General features: G+C 42.3%; 1 protein-coding gene across 9 annotated transcripts in view; it reads right to left on the bottom strand.

Annotated features, from left to right (window-relative positions):
* Positions 1–12,537, bottom strand: part of PLAG1 (PLAG1 zinc finger) — a 50,848-nt gene that overhangs the window by 16,587 nt on the left and 21,724 nt on the right. For 2 of the 9 annotated variants that reach the window (XM_071804091.1, XM_071804097.1), the window contains exons 2-4: positions 7,037–7,626; positions 5,450–5,529; positions 4,633–4,860 (exon numbers count right to left, since the gene is read on the bottom strand). The exons of 2 other annotated variants lie outside the window; for them this stretch is intronic. The gene's annotated coding sequence lies outside the window, so the exon portion shown is untranslated. Of the gene's footprint in view, positions 1–3,532; positions 4,260–4,632; positions 4,861–5,449; positions 5,530–7,036; positions 7,627–12,537 lie in introns of all 9 variants that reach the window. 5 more of the 9 variants (XM_071804092.1, XM_071804093.1, XM_071804095.1 and 2 more) reach the window with 5 other exon arrangements.

Here is a 12,537-nt window from a genome sequence, read left to right as displayed (position 1 = left end):
ATTCATGTTTTTAAGGAACATGATTTTCCTTTGTCTGAAGACATCTTAAAATGTCTTAAAATGAGATAAGGTGTGCAGGCTAGATTAATGGTACAACTAGACCAGTATCCTGCCTCCAGTAATAGCCAAAAGTACAGAACCAGTCACGAATGTGTGGTTTTTCTCACCAATAGTCTTCTGACCTCCAGCTACTTTGATATCAGGGACTTCCTGAACAATATGTGGTTTCTGTTACTTAACTTTCAGCACATCACCCTTCCAAGCAATAATCTACGCTCCCCCTGGAAACAGTATCAGTTTCTAGTATCTACAGCATACTTTTGAGAAGTCGTCCCAAAAATCCACTACGATTTTATGGAGAACCTTTTCCTTTTGAAGGCTCTCAATCTGCCTTCCCTCCTAACTGTGTATGTACCTGTTTTGAAATGCAGTAGTTAGCCTGCCTCTTCCTTCCTCTGCAGATCTCCATGACATTGTCCTCAATTCATTCCTTTCCCAGACCAAAGTCCCAGTTTATAGAAGTGTTTTTCATATGGAAGCCACCCCATGCAGGTCATCATCCTTACTGACTTTCTCTAAGTCTCCTCTAGTTCTAATAAATCTCTTCTGAGATCAGGGCTCTAGAAGTTCACACAGCACTCAGTACACAGCTGGACCACACACTCTCGTACTGACATTCTCAATTTTGTTTTCTATTTATTTCCTTTAACACTTGGGTTGTGTTGTGGTGACCAATGAGCTCACCATCTCACAGCATCATGAATCACAATCCCCAAATCTTATGTCTCAATGGTAATAATGAGCTGAAACTCAATCTTATACACAATTTGGATTGTTATGGCCAATGCTCCTCAGTTTTCGCCATTTATCTACACTGAATTTCATCACACATTTTGTTGCACAGTCTTCAGCACTTTAACATCCTCTCACTGTTCTCAACAGCTGGCTCAGTTCTTCACGGCAAACTTGCTCACTCAATTGCTCATCTCCATACTGACAGATACCATTTACAACTGAGTGGAACCTAACTGGGACCCTCCTTTAATCGAGAATTGACATTCTACTCCTGCCTTTTGACCCTACCTTTTAATCCATCGTTTACTTATGCAAAGACCTTCCCTCTCACATTATGGCTCCTTAGTTTTCTTAAAAAGCCTTACTGATAAAGTTCACTTTGATTTTTGAATGACAGCATCTTTAATTCTTGCTGATACTTCAAAGAACTCCAACTCCTTAAGACAGGAGTCTCTTAAAATGCTGTTTTGACTCTTACCAAATAATCATACCTACTCAAGTGGCCACCAATTATATGTTTTATCATAGTGTCTACCAAAATTGCCTGGGTACAGATTTCAGTGCAGGCCTGCCTGGCCCAGATCACCTCTAAAACTGTGATTTTACATACTTAAATTTCAGAAGATTTCTCTAAACCTGAATACTTTCAGATGTACCATTTAAACAACATAATTAGGTTGCAGAACACAACTAGATAGGGTAGGAAGTTACAAGTTTTGCTTTTTGAGGCAGAGTCATCTAACATGAATCATAACACAAGATGTTTTTAACAGTTTCAGTAATCAGTCAAGTATAATACAAGGGTTTTTGGTGCTCCAGTCTGCTAGGTGGAAATTGCAATGACATCACTGAACACAAGATAAACTCCACTCACGTGTATCACCACACAGCACAATCCTGTGCAGCTTAGTGATCTCTGCTTGGTCAGAGAGAGATGGTCTGAACGGGAACAGTACAGAAAAAGGCAGCCACCTGTCACTCCACTCTGTGCTGTGCTCCTCACTGAAGCTGAGAAAGTAAAACTTACCAACGAGCTCAGTCATTTCACTTGAAGGTATGCTAGGCAGACAGCACAAAGGAACTGGCTGTGCTGGAGAAATTAACAGGGTGCCAGAAGGCAAGGACAGGTTTTAAATAGCAAAGTCTGTCAAATAACGATGGACTAGAAGCCAGAAAAGATGGGACTTCAATAATCCAACCAGTGATTCATCACTTGGGTATGGAGAAATCCTCTACGCTACCTCAATTTTTGTCTGATGTCTAAAGAAAACAAAAAACAAAAAACCAAACAAAACAAAACGACAAAAAAGAAAAAAAAAGAAAAAAAGGGTAGTACTTATTTTTCTAGCTAACAAGCTCAAATAATAGTTAATATGCTCAAATAAAAGGGGCAAGGTGATATTTGAAAAAAATTGCAATACCACATAGAAGCTGCAAGGACTGTACTAGTGCAAGACCATTCACGAGAGTTAGAATTCCCTCATGACGTTAAGTTAGATGGTTGGGAAGCTCACATCTGGGACCAAAAGACAACACGTGAAGGGCAGAAATAAAGTGACAAAGAAAGGGCAGTCTCCCCAGCACATACGCTGCATCCCAGGTGTAGGTGGTAACTGTGCAGTAGTCCAAAGAACATACTAGAAGTCCAGTCCTGCCCTGAATCAGGATGCCTGAACAACACTGACTGGGGGCAAAAACTGTGACAGGATTTACACACAGAATCACAGAATTTAGCACTGCTTTTTTCATAACCTTGGACTTTTGTATGATTTATTGGAGCCATTCCAATTAAAATGCTGATCCTGGTTATTTTCTCTCCTCTGCCTTTTATCCCAGTCCCCCCAAAAAGATAAGTAAGCAAGAGTGCCCAATTTCCGAGCAGCTGCTAATCTTCCCATAAACCCTACAGTCGAGGAACAGCTGTTATCTGAGAAGAAAATACTTCATAGATTATTGTAACCTTTTGTTAAGTAAAAAGCGTCACATTCAGTCACAATGGCCTTTGCTACTACTGCTGCAGCTGTGATGCTGGTGCATCAATGACTTTATGAGCTAAAACCCAAAAGGCTCAGGAAAAGATAATCAAAGATGCAGAATACTTAGAGTAATGCCAAAGCAAATCCCTCTTCAAAGCTGTCATCAGCGAGTCTTTCAGAACCTGCACAGTGCAGACACTGAATCCGTTACTGACTCTGTTCGTACATACCAACTTTGTCTACGCAAAGATGTCAGCATACACCTGATCAGCTTACTCTGATCACAGTGACTTCACAGAGTGTTTACGTGCCATTTGGCTATGAGAAGAGCCTTGCTAATGAGGTAAGTACATAGCTCTGCATTTGCTTCCATCTCCCATTCGACACATTGCGTGGCTCATTTACAGTGCTCCGCTCCAGTTTGTCCTGCAATGCATTTTGGCATGCACATCTTAATCACATTTTGAGATTTGATGCCAGATTAATGAACAATTAAAAACAGTCATGTATCATTTAGAGCTGCACGATTGAACACGGCAGAGGGCGATGAAGCCAGGCAGTTAGTATCCAGAACAGTCACCTGGAATACAATTTTTGGATGCATGTAACTGGCAGCAACTACTGGTTTCAGGCAGCAAAAGCAGAACCTGCCTGAAGTAAACACAGATTCTGCCCTGGAGCTGCATCAACAGAATACCAATCTGGGAGGTCCTGTCATCCTGATGAAACATCGTAATGACGTAGTCACCAAACAACTTTACCATTAAATCGCAAGGTAATCAGCTTGTTACTGGCAGGGCAACGAAGTCAGGAAGGCTGACAGCAGCATGAGCGGGTTTCTCCACATCTGTCAATGCACAAGAGGTCAGGGATAGATTTGAAGGGATAGGGTTCCCTGTCGGCACAGCCACCGGTGGTGAGACGCACACCTGTTGTCCTACTCTACTCCAGCTCCACCTCTCAAGCACACAGGCTTAAGATTTTACCAATACGATGGCATATTCCTTCACAGTCCTGCTGGACACAGTTTATCACAGTAAATGTTCACCAATATTAACAATGCGTGTTCTACGATGAAACACCTGTGTCCTGCAAGGTAACTTTTGTTCTCCACAGTCCAAGACACCAGGGTATTTAAGAGTTCTCCATTCTTTCAAAGCATCTTAGTGGACTTGACTTCTCTGATTTTCAAGCCTACATTAAGTGATGGGAGAAAAACACACGGAAGACTTTGCCTTGAACAGCTACAGAGTGCCAATGGGGCAGGCTTCCAGAAAGGTGGAAGGAAGATGGTGACAAAAAAGACGGAATAAAGATAGTCTTATGACTGTATGGTATGCATCAATGTTTCATGCACGTTATGGGAAAAAATCCTGGAGGGCAGATGGAAACTTGAAATGGAGATGCTTTTCTGAGTCCCAGAAAATGTATTCCTCTAAGTGCTTTCCTATAGGACGCTTGAGCTCCTTTCACATTGTGGGAAAGTAGCTGCAGGCAAACAAAAATTTGCAATCAAAAGATATGTTTTAGTTTAACTTTATTTTTAAAAAGCTTTAAAGAGATGAGTTTTACAACAGTTGTGTGTTCAATTATTTTTCAGACAGGTGTTTAGAAAATTGATTTATTTACTGATTTAGCTGATCGTGCTTTTTCAAATCAAAAATAATGACCTTAAAAACAAAGTAGGTTGTGCAAGAAATGCTCCTCTAGATGCTATACACAAGATCCTGAATACTGTCAGGCAACATTTCTAATCAGCTAAACTGACATAGTAGTCTCAATATGGAACATCTATGTTTTTTAAGGTACTGGAAGTAAAGTACTTGACCAGGGTTTTGGTACAACTGTTTATGTTTAGCACCTTTGCATTGCCTGTTTCTTGTCCCCTTCCAGAATCGCATAATCCATTTCAATCTTCTGGGAGGTCTCCAGGAAGCCCTCCTTTCACCGCTCTGCCTTTGCAACCTCCTGCTGAGCTGAGCTGACAATTTCAAGGTTCAGATCCACCTTTCGTTTATCTTCTGAAATCTGATGGCTATCTTTTAGCTAATAATTCCCCTCTTCATATGGGCTGCAGCTTTTTTATGTGCTAAGAGAGATCAAAAAAAAAAAAAATGTTACTAGTCACCCCACTCATTACAAACTGTTCTAATACTGCTAACTAGTTTCTTCCCTCATGACCACATTTAGATTCTTTTCCCCCAACTCCTCTTTTCACTGTGTTCCCTCCAAAACTGCAAGATGCCTTCCAAGTTACTTCCACAGACTACACATGCTGTCGGAGGTTTTTCTGGGACATACGTAATGGGGTAAGTCGGTTGCTATTGTTTCAAAACTTGAAATGGTCAGATACTGTTGGATAGGCATTTGAGTATAAAAAGGGTTCTGCCTTTGTCATTGCCTTTTTTTTTTTTTAAAGAAAAAAACAGTAGGCATTACATTTGTAACTGCACACATGTGCAGTTAGATGTCCTTATGCTGAAGGATATTACTCCCTGGCAAATTCCTGTGAGAATGATGGGCCTCATTTATAAAGACAACAGGCAAACTGCGATAATACGCTGCAAAGCTACCTAACAACAAGCTTCATCCAGGAGTTCTAGAGGAGTCTTTCCTTAAAGAAAACAAAACAAAACAAAAAACAAAAAAAAAGGAAAAGAACCCAACACTTCCTTTACCTGCAATGTTTGTGTCAAACCTCCCTCCCACACACTCCTTTCACATTTCTTATAGCTCCTCTGAATTACTGTAAAATACACTGCAAAAAAAAAATCAAGAAAATTCTGTAGCAGTAGTTACACATCCACAGGGTCACTCTGCTAAATAAAAGTTTTAGAACAGCACATCAGTTCCAAATTCCTTGTGCACTTCACCCTTAGCAAAGACTGATCACACTACTGGAACTCAATGACAGCACAGCTTTGTATTTGAGACTGCATTAAGATTTATAAACACTCTGAGCATGACTAAGGTCTGGAGCAGGGGGGCAGCATAACCAAAGCTGGGGAAGGCTGTGATTAACAACGAAGAAAGAAGGGGAGATCAAATCAGCTGGGAAAAAGAGACAGAAAAGTGCAACTCATATTTGGGACTTGGCACAGCAAAGAAATACACCATTAAAGCTTTAAAACGAGACTCATTGAGAGGATGCCATTTCAGGGAGGGGAGCAAGAGTTAAAAAAAAAAAAAAGTAACATGAAAAAAGCAAAAGCATCAGAAAGTGCGATCAACAGGTCTTGTATTTGTGGAGTAAGGTATGGGAGAATCTACAAAGCCCTGAGCCAGTAGCACAGATGCAACGGATAACACTGACTGACAGGAAGGCAAAACATCATGTGCTAAACTGAAGGGACATCTCGCGTGGGCAGGGGAGCAGGCAGCAGCAACAGCAAACAGCGTCCCTTGTAACCCTGTCCATCCTCTATGTCTGTGCATCACCCTGAACACACGGTTCCCTCTTGCTTCCAAACTCTCCCCGCTTCAACCCATGTGAGGAGCTGAGCTCTGGGGAGCGTTTGGGTGAGCTGTGCTGCGGCTCCAGCTCAGCTTGGACAGGATCGCTCCTTGCTGTGTCCAGCTGGGCTGGGCTGGGCTGCTTCATGCCTTCTCTGCAGCCCGAGGGCTCCCCAGGGCAGGCAGGGAGCGGGCAGTGCATTCTGTGGTGACATGGGCACCAAAAGCAGGGTCACTTCTCTCCTTCTAGAGATCTCCAGGTTTCCCAAGTAGGAAAAGGCAGCTATGGGACCAGAGTTGCAAAGACTGAGCAAAGACAACTTGATGCCACTCCTCATGGGATGGATCTTTACACAGAGGGTAGAGAGCACAGAGAAAGACGCAAAGAAAGATATGGAGGTACAAGGGAGCTGACACAGTAAAATTTCTGAGAAGTCCTTCTGTACAGCAAGACTGATAACTAGGCAAGGGCAGCTGAAAGAACACTGAACAAAATTTGCTTGATTTGACATGCAAAAATTTGGGGTTGGGAATACCAACAGTAAAGGTTATACTATTCTGGGTGAGATGGCAAGAGAAACGATGTAGAGACAGTCACTCAAGTGCACAGTTTGGAGATGGCCAGTGAGAGTGCATCTGTGTGGATGTGGAGCCCACAAATAAATACAACAAGCGTCAGATCTAAGTGTGAGAACAGCTAAGTTAAATGGCAAGGAGAAGGCTGCTACCTGAGCCAGAGAGAGCTCTGCTCCAGAAAAAATAGTTTAAACCCTCCTGTGAAGTTATTGTGCAATTGGGCATGCAATACTTACTGGATTGGTTTCCTCCTCCAGCCTCTGCAGGATCCCGTAGCCGTTTCTTGGGTATTGTTCACGTCTGATGAGTCACGGTGCTTGCAGCAGGCCCAGCTCGGCTGGCCACTGTGGCATAGGTGAGGCTACTGACCTTTATCTGCTGGGTTTTTACCCGGTTACCTCAGGCCTGTGGCACTGTGCACCGTTCAGGGGAAAAACAGTAAATCACTCCGGGGTTCGGTGGTAATGTCATTTGCAAAACCACAATTCAGAGAATGTATGAGGGCACCAATCAAGCATCCTGTTGTGTTTCCTTGTCTTCTGCTACATCCTCTATGGTCCTTTGTGTTGATTCATCCCCGAGGCCAGGTCCAGGTGTGCTCTTTCGCTTTCGTTTATGTGGGCAGTGACCTGTACCTGTCCATTCCGTAACGATTTGTATCTGCGTAGGGTCAGACATACATGAACTGGAGGCCACAGGAGTCTTGGCAGACTCTTCAAAACTAATCAGTTGTTACAACCAACTTGCTTACAGCCCACACCACAAAGATCAGCACTCTTGGCTACCTGCCAACACATAGGAGCATTTACCTCCAGTCAAGATGATCCTGGAGTAAAGAAGGACATGGGTAGTGAGCCAGGTGGGAAGAAATACAAAGTCCAGCACATTATAAGCAATTAATCCAAAAAAGCCTTACAGTAGAAGCTAACTCACCACAAGCATTTACTGCACTTACTACAGTAAATAGTCCTTTTTGATATAGCTTTCAGACTTAAGTTCAGAACGGACATAAGATGCTCTAAGATGAACTGAAGTGTGTTCACAGTAACATCCTACTGTGGATTTAACCATAGTAAATTGTTTTTGTTAATTATTTCCCAGTGATCAACAGCCTAGACATTCTTTCTCACTACCTTCATTTTAAGGTTTGCGAAGGGATGACTCTGCCTGTTATCTGCTTGAGTAAATCCTATGTTTCCATACTTGGAAATAGAATTAAAAAAAAGAAAATGCAGTAAATTTTGCATGCATTTTCTGTTTGTTGGGGCATTTTTTTTTCCAACATACAAGAAGAATATAATGCAGAAGGTAAAAAAATTCCAAGAGATTCCTCATCCTCTGCCTTTAAGAGACTAGTCTAATAGATAACACAAATGGGTTTGAGCAACCGTAGTAACGGGTTTTAAGCATATCTTCTCTAAGACACTGAGATGCCGAAAGAACAGGTCAGGTAAACATTCATTTCAGATCTGCTAAGTCCTGAACCCATCTCTCTTACATACCTCTCTGCAATTTTTGAGCAAAAGCAGCTCAGATCAGCTAGTGCATTTTTTATCAACCCCCAATCCTTGCTTAAACAAAGAAACAAAACCACTTAACTAAATCCAGCCTACCCCTCCGTCAAGCACACCCTTGTCTTTCAACCTGACCTGACCACCTCTAGTTTCTAATGCACAGCCCAACCACTCTTACGGATCCTCCACCATCCATCGGCAACCAGAGCACCACACTCCTCCTTCAAAGCTTTCACTGCTCTAACAGCAAAACCTGGGGAATCACCTCAGCTCCTCACTGCAAAAGCCCATGGGTCACTGTGCACTGTGAATCAAGTGTTTGAGCTTGCTATTAGATACAGAGGCTGTTCTTTATTTGCCAAGGTCTGGATGTTAATAAGACGCTACAAACAGGAGGAGTATTTATTTACAGATATCATTAGCAATTTACAAGAATATGTAATAAATAGGTCACGTATGAACAGCTTGAATGCCTAACTGGATATTTCAGCTATCTTAATTAACTTCAGTATTGCATCAAATGCTCTAAGAGAACGACGGATCACTAATGCCAAGTTAGTCATTTTCAGTAACAGTTCTCATGGAATTTTTTCCTTCTAAATAATCAAAACAATTGGTCATTGGACCTTATAAGGAAAAGTGCCATACCAAACAGAATTTCATAATACAGCTGTTTTAACTTCACAGTTCCCTCCAGCATATCTGCAGCACCTGAATTTGAGGCCTGCATTTTAACATTTTTTTTAAACAGGATGACAAGAAACAACTATTAAAATAATTAGCAGTGAAGTAACTTGCTCAGATGGTTTCAACTGTTCTTATGACAGCTAGAGACATTCAATAAAACCACAGCATAGCAAAGTTTAAACTAATAAACACCAAAACTTTATTTTTTAACAGCAAAGAATTAGCCTGTGAGATTTACTGCCAGAAGGTAGCATACAGTTAGACATGACAAGACTTACATAGATAACTGGATCATCCAGAATTACAATACAATTTCAAGAGGGCTTCAGGAAAAATAATACCAACCCTCTTTTTTCAGGACAAAATCCAAACCAGCAGAGAGTTAAGTAAGAGAGGATCTCCTCCTCTATCTTACGGTTATACCACCCCTTGAAGCATCTGATAGCAGCTAATATCAAGAACAAAATATAGGACTAGACAGAACAGTAGTCAGAATTCCCATGTCTTATCAGATCTAGAGAGGATAACACTTTTGTGAACTCCAAGCAGCAGCCTCCCATCTCTCCAGAGCATCTTTTGAAACAAGCAGTTGAGCTTGCCTCCAGTATAGCAAAGTACACGTTTTAAGACCTCGGGCACTGGGATAACTGCCAAGTCACAACAAATATGTATACATAATCTAATCTACTTAAATTTTGAGTGGAAACTCTGTGCCCTTAAGCTATATCCCTCAAGGCTACAAATAGCATACTTGTTGGACAGGATGAAGTTTCCCTCTGTAAGTAATAACTGAGCTCTTCTGGCATCTAACCACACCTCCTCGCTTCTTCCCAAGCCAAACAAAGATCGGGGAGAGAGGAGTGATGGGGATGAAGGTGAGGAGGTTCGGAGATAGGGACAAATGGAGATTAAGGAAGAGGCAACAAACTCCAGGTGGATTAGCAACAGCAAGGCTCTCTCAACAAAACCCTTATAAGAAAGCAGCCTCTTCCCTCCACCTCCACTTTATCTGGCAGGTGACAAATGTGGTAAAACAATCCCCAAATGGAGAATCCCAGGAGGAGGAGAAGGGGACCTAAAAAGTGAAGCGAAGCAAAGCAGAGGCAAAGCAGCACTGTTAAACTGCAAAAAAACACTCACTGTCCAACAGATTTGAATACAGAGAGGACTATTCACAGTCTTGGTATGGTCACCTTTTCTTAGGAAAAAGTGGTTAGAAAGAAAGTGAAAGCCTTGGGAGCTTGTACAGGCTTCTATAATCAAAAATAAAATTAAAAAAATCAAAACAGTTTAGAGTACATATGAATGCAAACAGGCATATTTTGACAGCACAAAGCAGTAGTCAAATAACTGTGTTGCCTTCTAAAACGAAGGAATATTACTATTTTTCTTCGAAAGCAGGCGATAACTGTGTTTGAAATTTCATACTACACTTGTTTCTATGACCTATGAACCTTCTGCTAAGAAAAGCTAAACAACTGGATAAATTTTAATAAGAGATCTTTACATTTGGACTCTTGAAGCTAAAATCCACTGTCAGTCTGACTCCTTACCACTAACGAATCTCTTAAAATCTAATATCTACTAATCCTTTAAAACACTTGGTCTAATTGCACACAATAATGGACAGACTTATCTGAAGCAGATCTAATGTGGTCTACATTACTTGTTTCAGTGGATTTCTTTTTCCTTTTTCTTCTAATAGATAATGTTACAACCACAAATTTCAAACTGCAACTGCCCTGCTTACCCAAATCTGAGTACCAGAGGGTAGGCAAGGGAGATGTGGAGACTCATGCCATCAGTGTCTGTAACTGCATAAACGAGCAATCTTTAAGAAAAAACAAATATTGTGAACACGAAGTGGGGATTCATGACCAGCTAAAGCTGAGTAGTATGATCTGACAACACGGCACCCACCCAAACTTTCCATCATTAAGAATACATGAGAAAGTAACACAGAAACTTGGCTGTAGAAATCACATTTCTTTCCTGCTTCCTCTCCTATCGCAGCAATCTGCTGGCATAAAGAAAACCATGCATCCCCTTCTCCTGCAGAGAGAGCTAGAAGCTCATCTTACTAAACGGCACTTGTTACGTATTATCGACCACACACAATAAATACACTTATTTCTGACCTGTAGAGATTATGATCTTCCACCCCTCTCCCCAAACACACTGCTCCCTCCCAGCCCCACCAGACAGCACAAGCTACAACCACAACTAACATTGTGGGGGAGAACATGTTCCTTTCTGAAATAATTTTTGTTTCCTTACCAAAGCGGGGAGGTACTTTCAGAGGAGCCTGTATCCCAAATGGCAACATGAGAACATGTCAGGCATCTGTGTTTCAGTCTCATTGTTACCACAGTTGTCACCAAAACTTTACAGTTTGTACCCAAAGGGCTGTCCTTGCAAAGATGAGGGTTGATACTTCCCTTGAATTACAGGGCCACAGAAACCAGCAGTTGTGAGACATAACCTTTTTTTTTTTTAAACAAACAAACAAATGAACAAAACAAAACAACACAACAAACCACACCACAAAACACTGAAGAATCACTCAGCACAGCTATAGTTATGGTACAGATAATTGCTGCCAGTTAACCTCAGGGCCTGATCCCTCATCAGATTTGATAGCTGCCTTGGCAAGTAGCTTTAGCAGTTATGTTCTCATCTCTGGACCCAATCCCAAAAGCAAAGCAGCTATCTCCAGAATTAGCACCTTGTTTACTGGTTCAACCATAGGCAGAGGCATCTGTACCCAGCCAGCACCTGAAGGTGCCCAGACACGAGGCATCTCCTTGCTGGAGACTGGGCTGTGGAGTGACAGCCAGGCTCAGGCGTCCATGAGCAGCTGGGAGGCAGAGGGGCACCAGGTCTGGCACAGCAACTCAGCCAGCGCTTTGGGATTGGAGACTGACACATCTGTCCAGCTGTCATGTGGAAGAGAGCACAGGACAGCACTCTGTCAGCCTGTCACTCTGTCAGCTTGGTTATTTTGAGGGTGCCTCCACACTGAAACAAATCAAGGTATGGTGCTTCCTCCCTTTCGTTCTTGCACTGGTGCTTGTCTGGCCACACAGCGCACCACGTCAGAGAGCTAAAGCAGTCAAATTAACCCTACAGAAAAAGTGCCAACCGTTTCTGTGCAGTCTGTTGTTGGAGCGGCTCAGTGCCAGCACAACAGGAGGCAGGAAGGACCATCTCAGGTACAGGGATGACCGGGCTGGGATTCTCATAGCTCTAGGAAGAATCTCACCCACAGATTTCCCATGGTCTCTTGGTACTAATCAGGCTGACCAGCAGTCCTGAGTCAGAAGCAGCAGGAATTTCAGCACCAAGCTACATCAGGGATTTAGCACCACCTCTGTCTCACAGACCCAGCATTCAACAGGGTGGCAAAGGGAACCAACCTGGCAGGACAGACTGAGCACAAAGCACTAATGAATTATCATGGCACTGTGAGATGCTCTCACCTTAGCAGGGGTGATGAGAGGTGCGAAATGACTAAGTTCGTATTAATAGTGGTGCAT

Source organism: Patagioenas fasciata, chromosome 2, assembly GCF_037038585.1.
Source record: "Patagioenas fasciata isolate bPatFas1 chromosome 2, bPatFas1.hap1, whole genome shotgun sequence".
Lineage (NCBI taxonomy): Eukaryota > Metazoa > Chordata > Aves > Columbiformes > Columbidae > Patagioenas > Patagioenas fasciata.
Note: the sequence above shows the minus strand (reverse complement) of the source record. Positions and strands in the feature narration are given on the sequence as shown.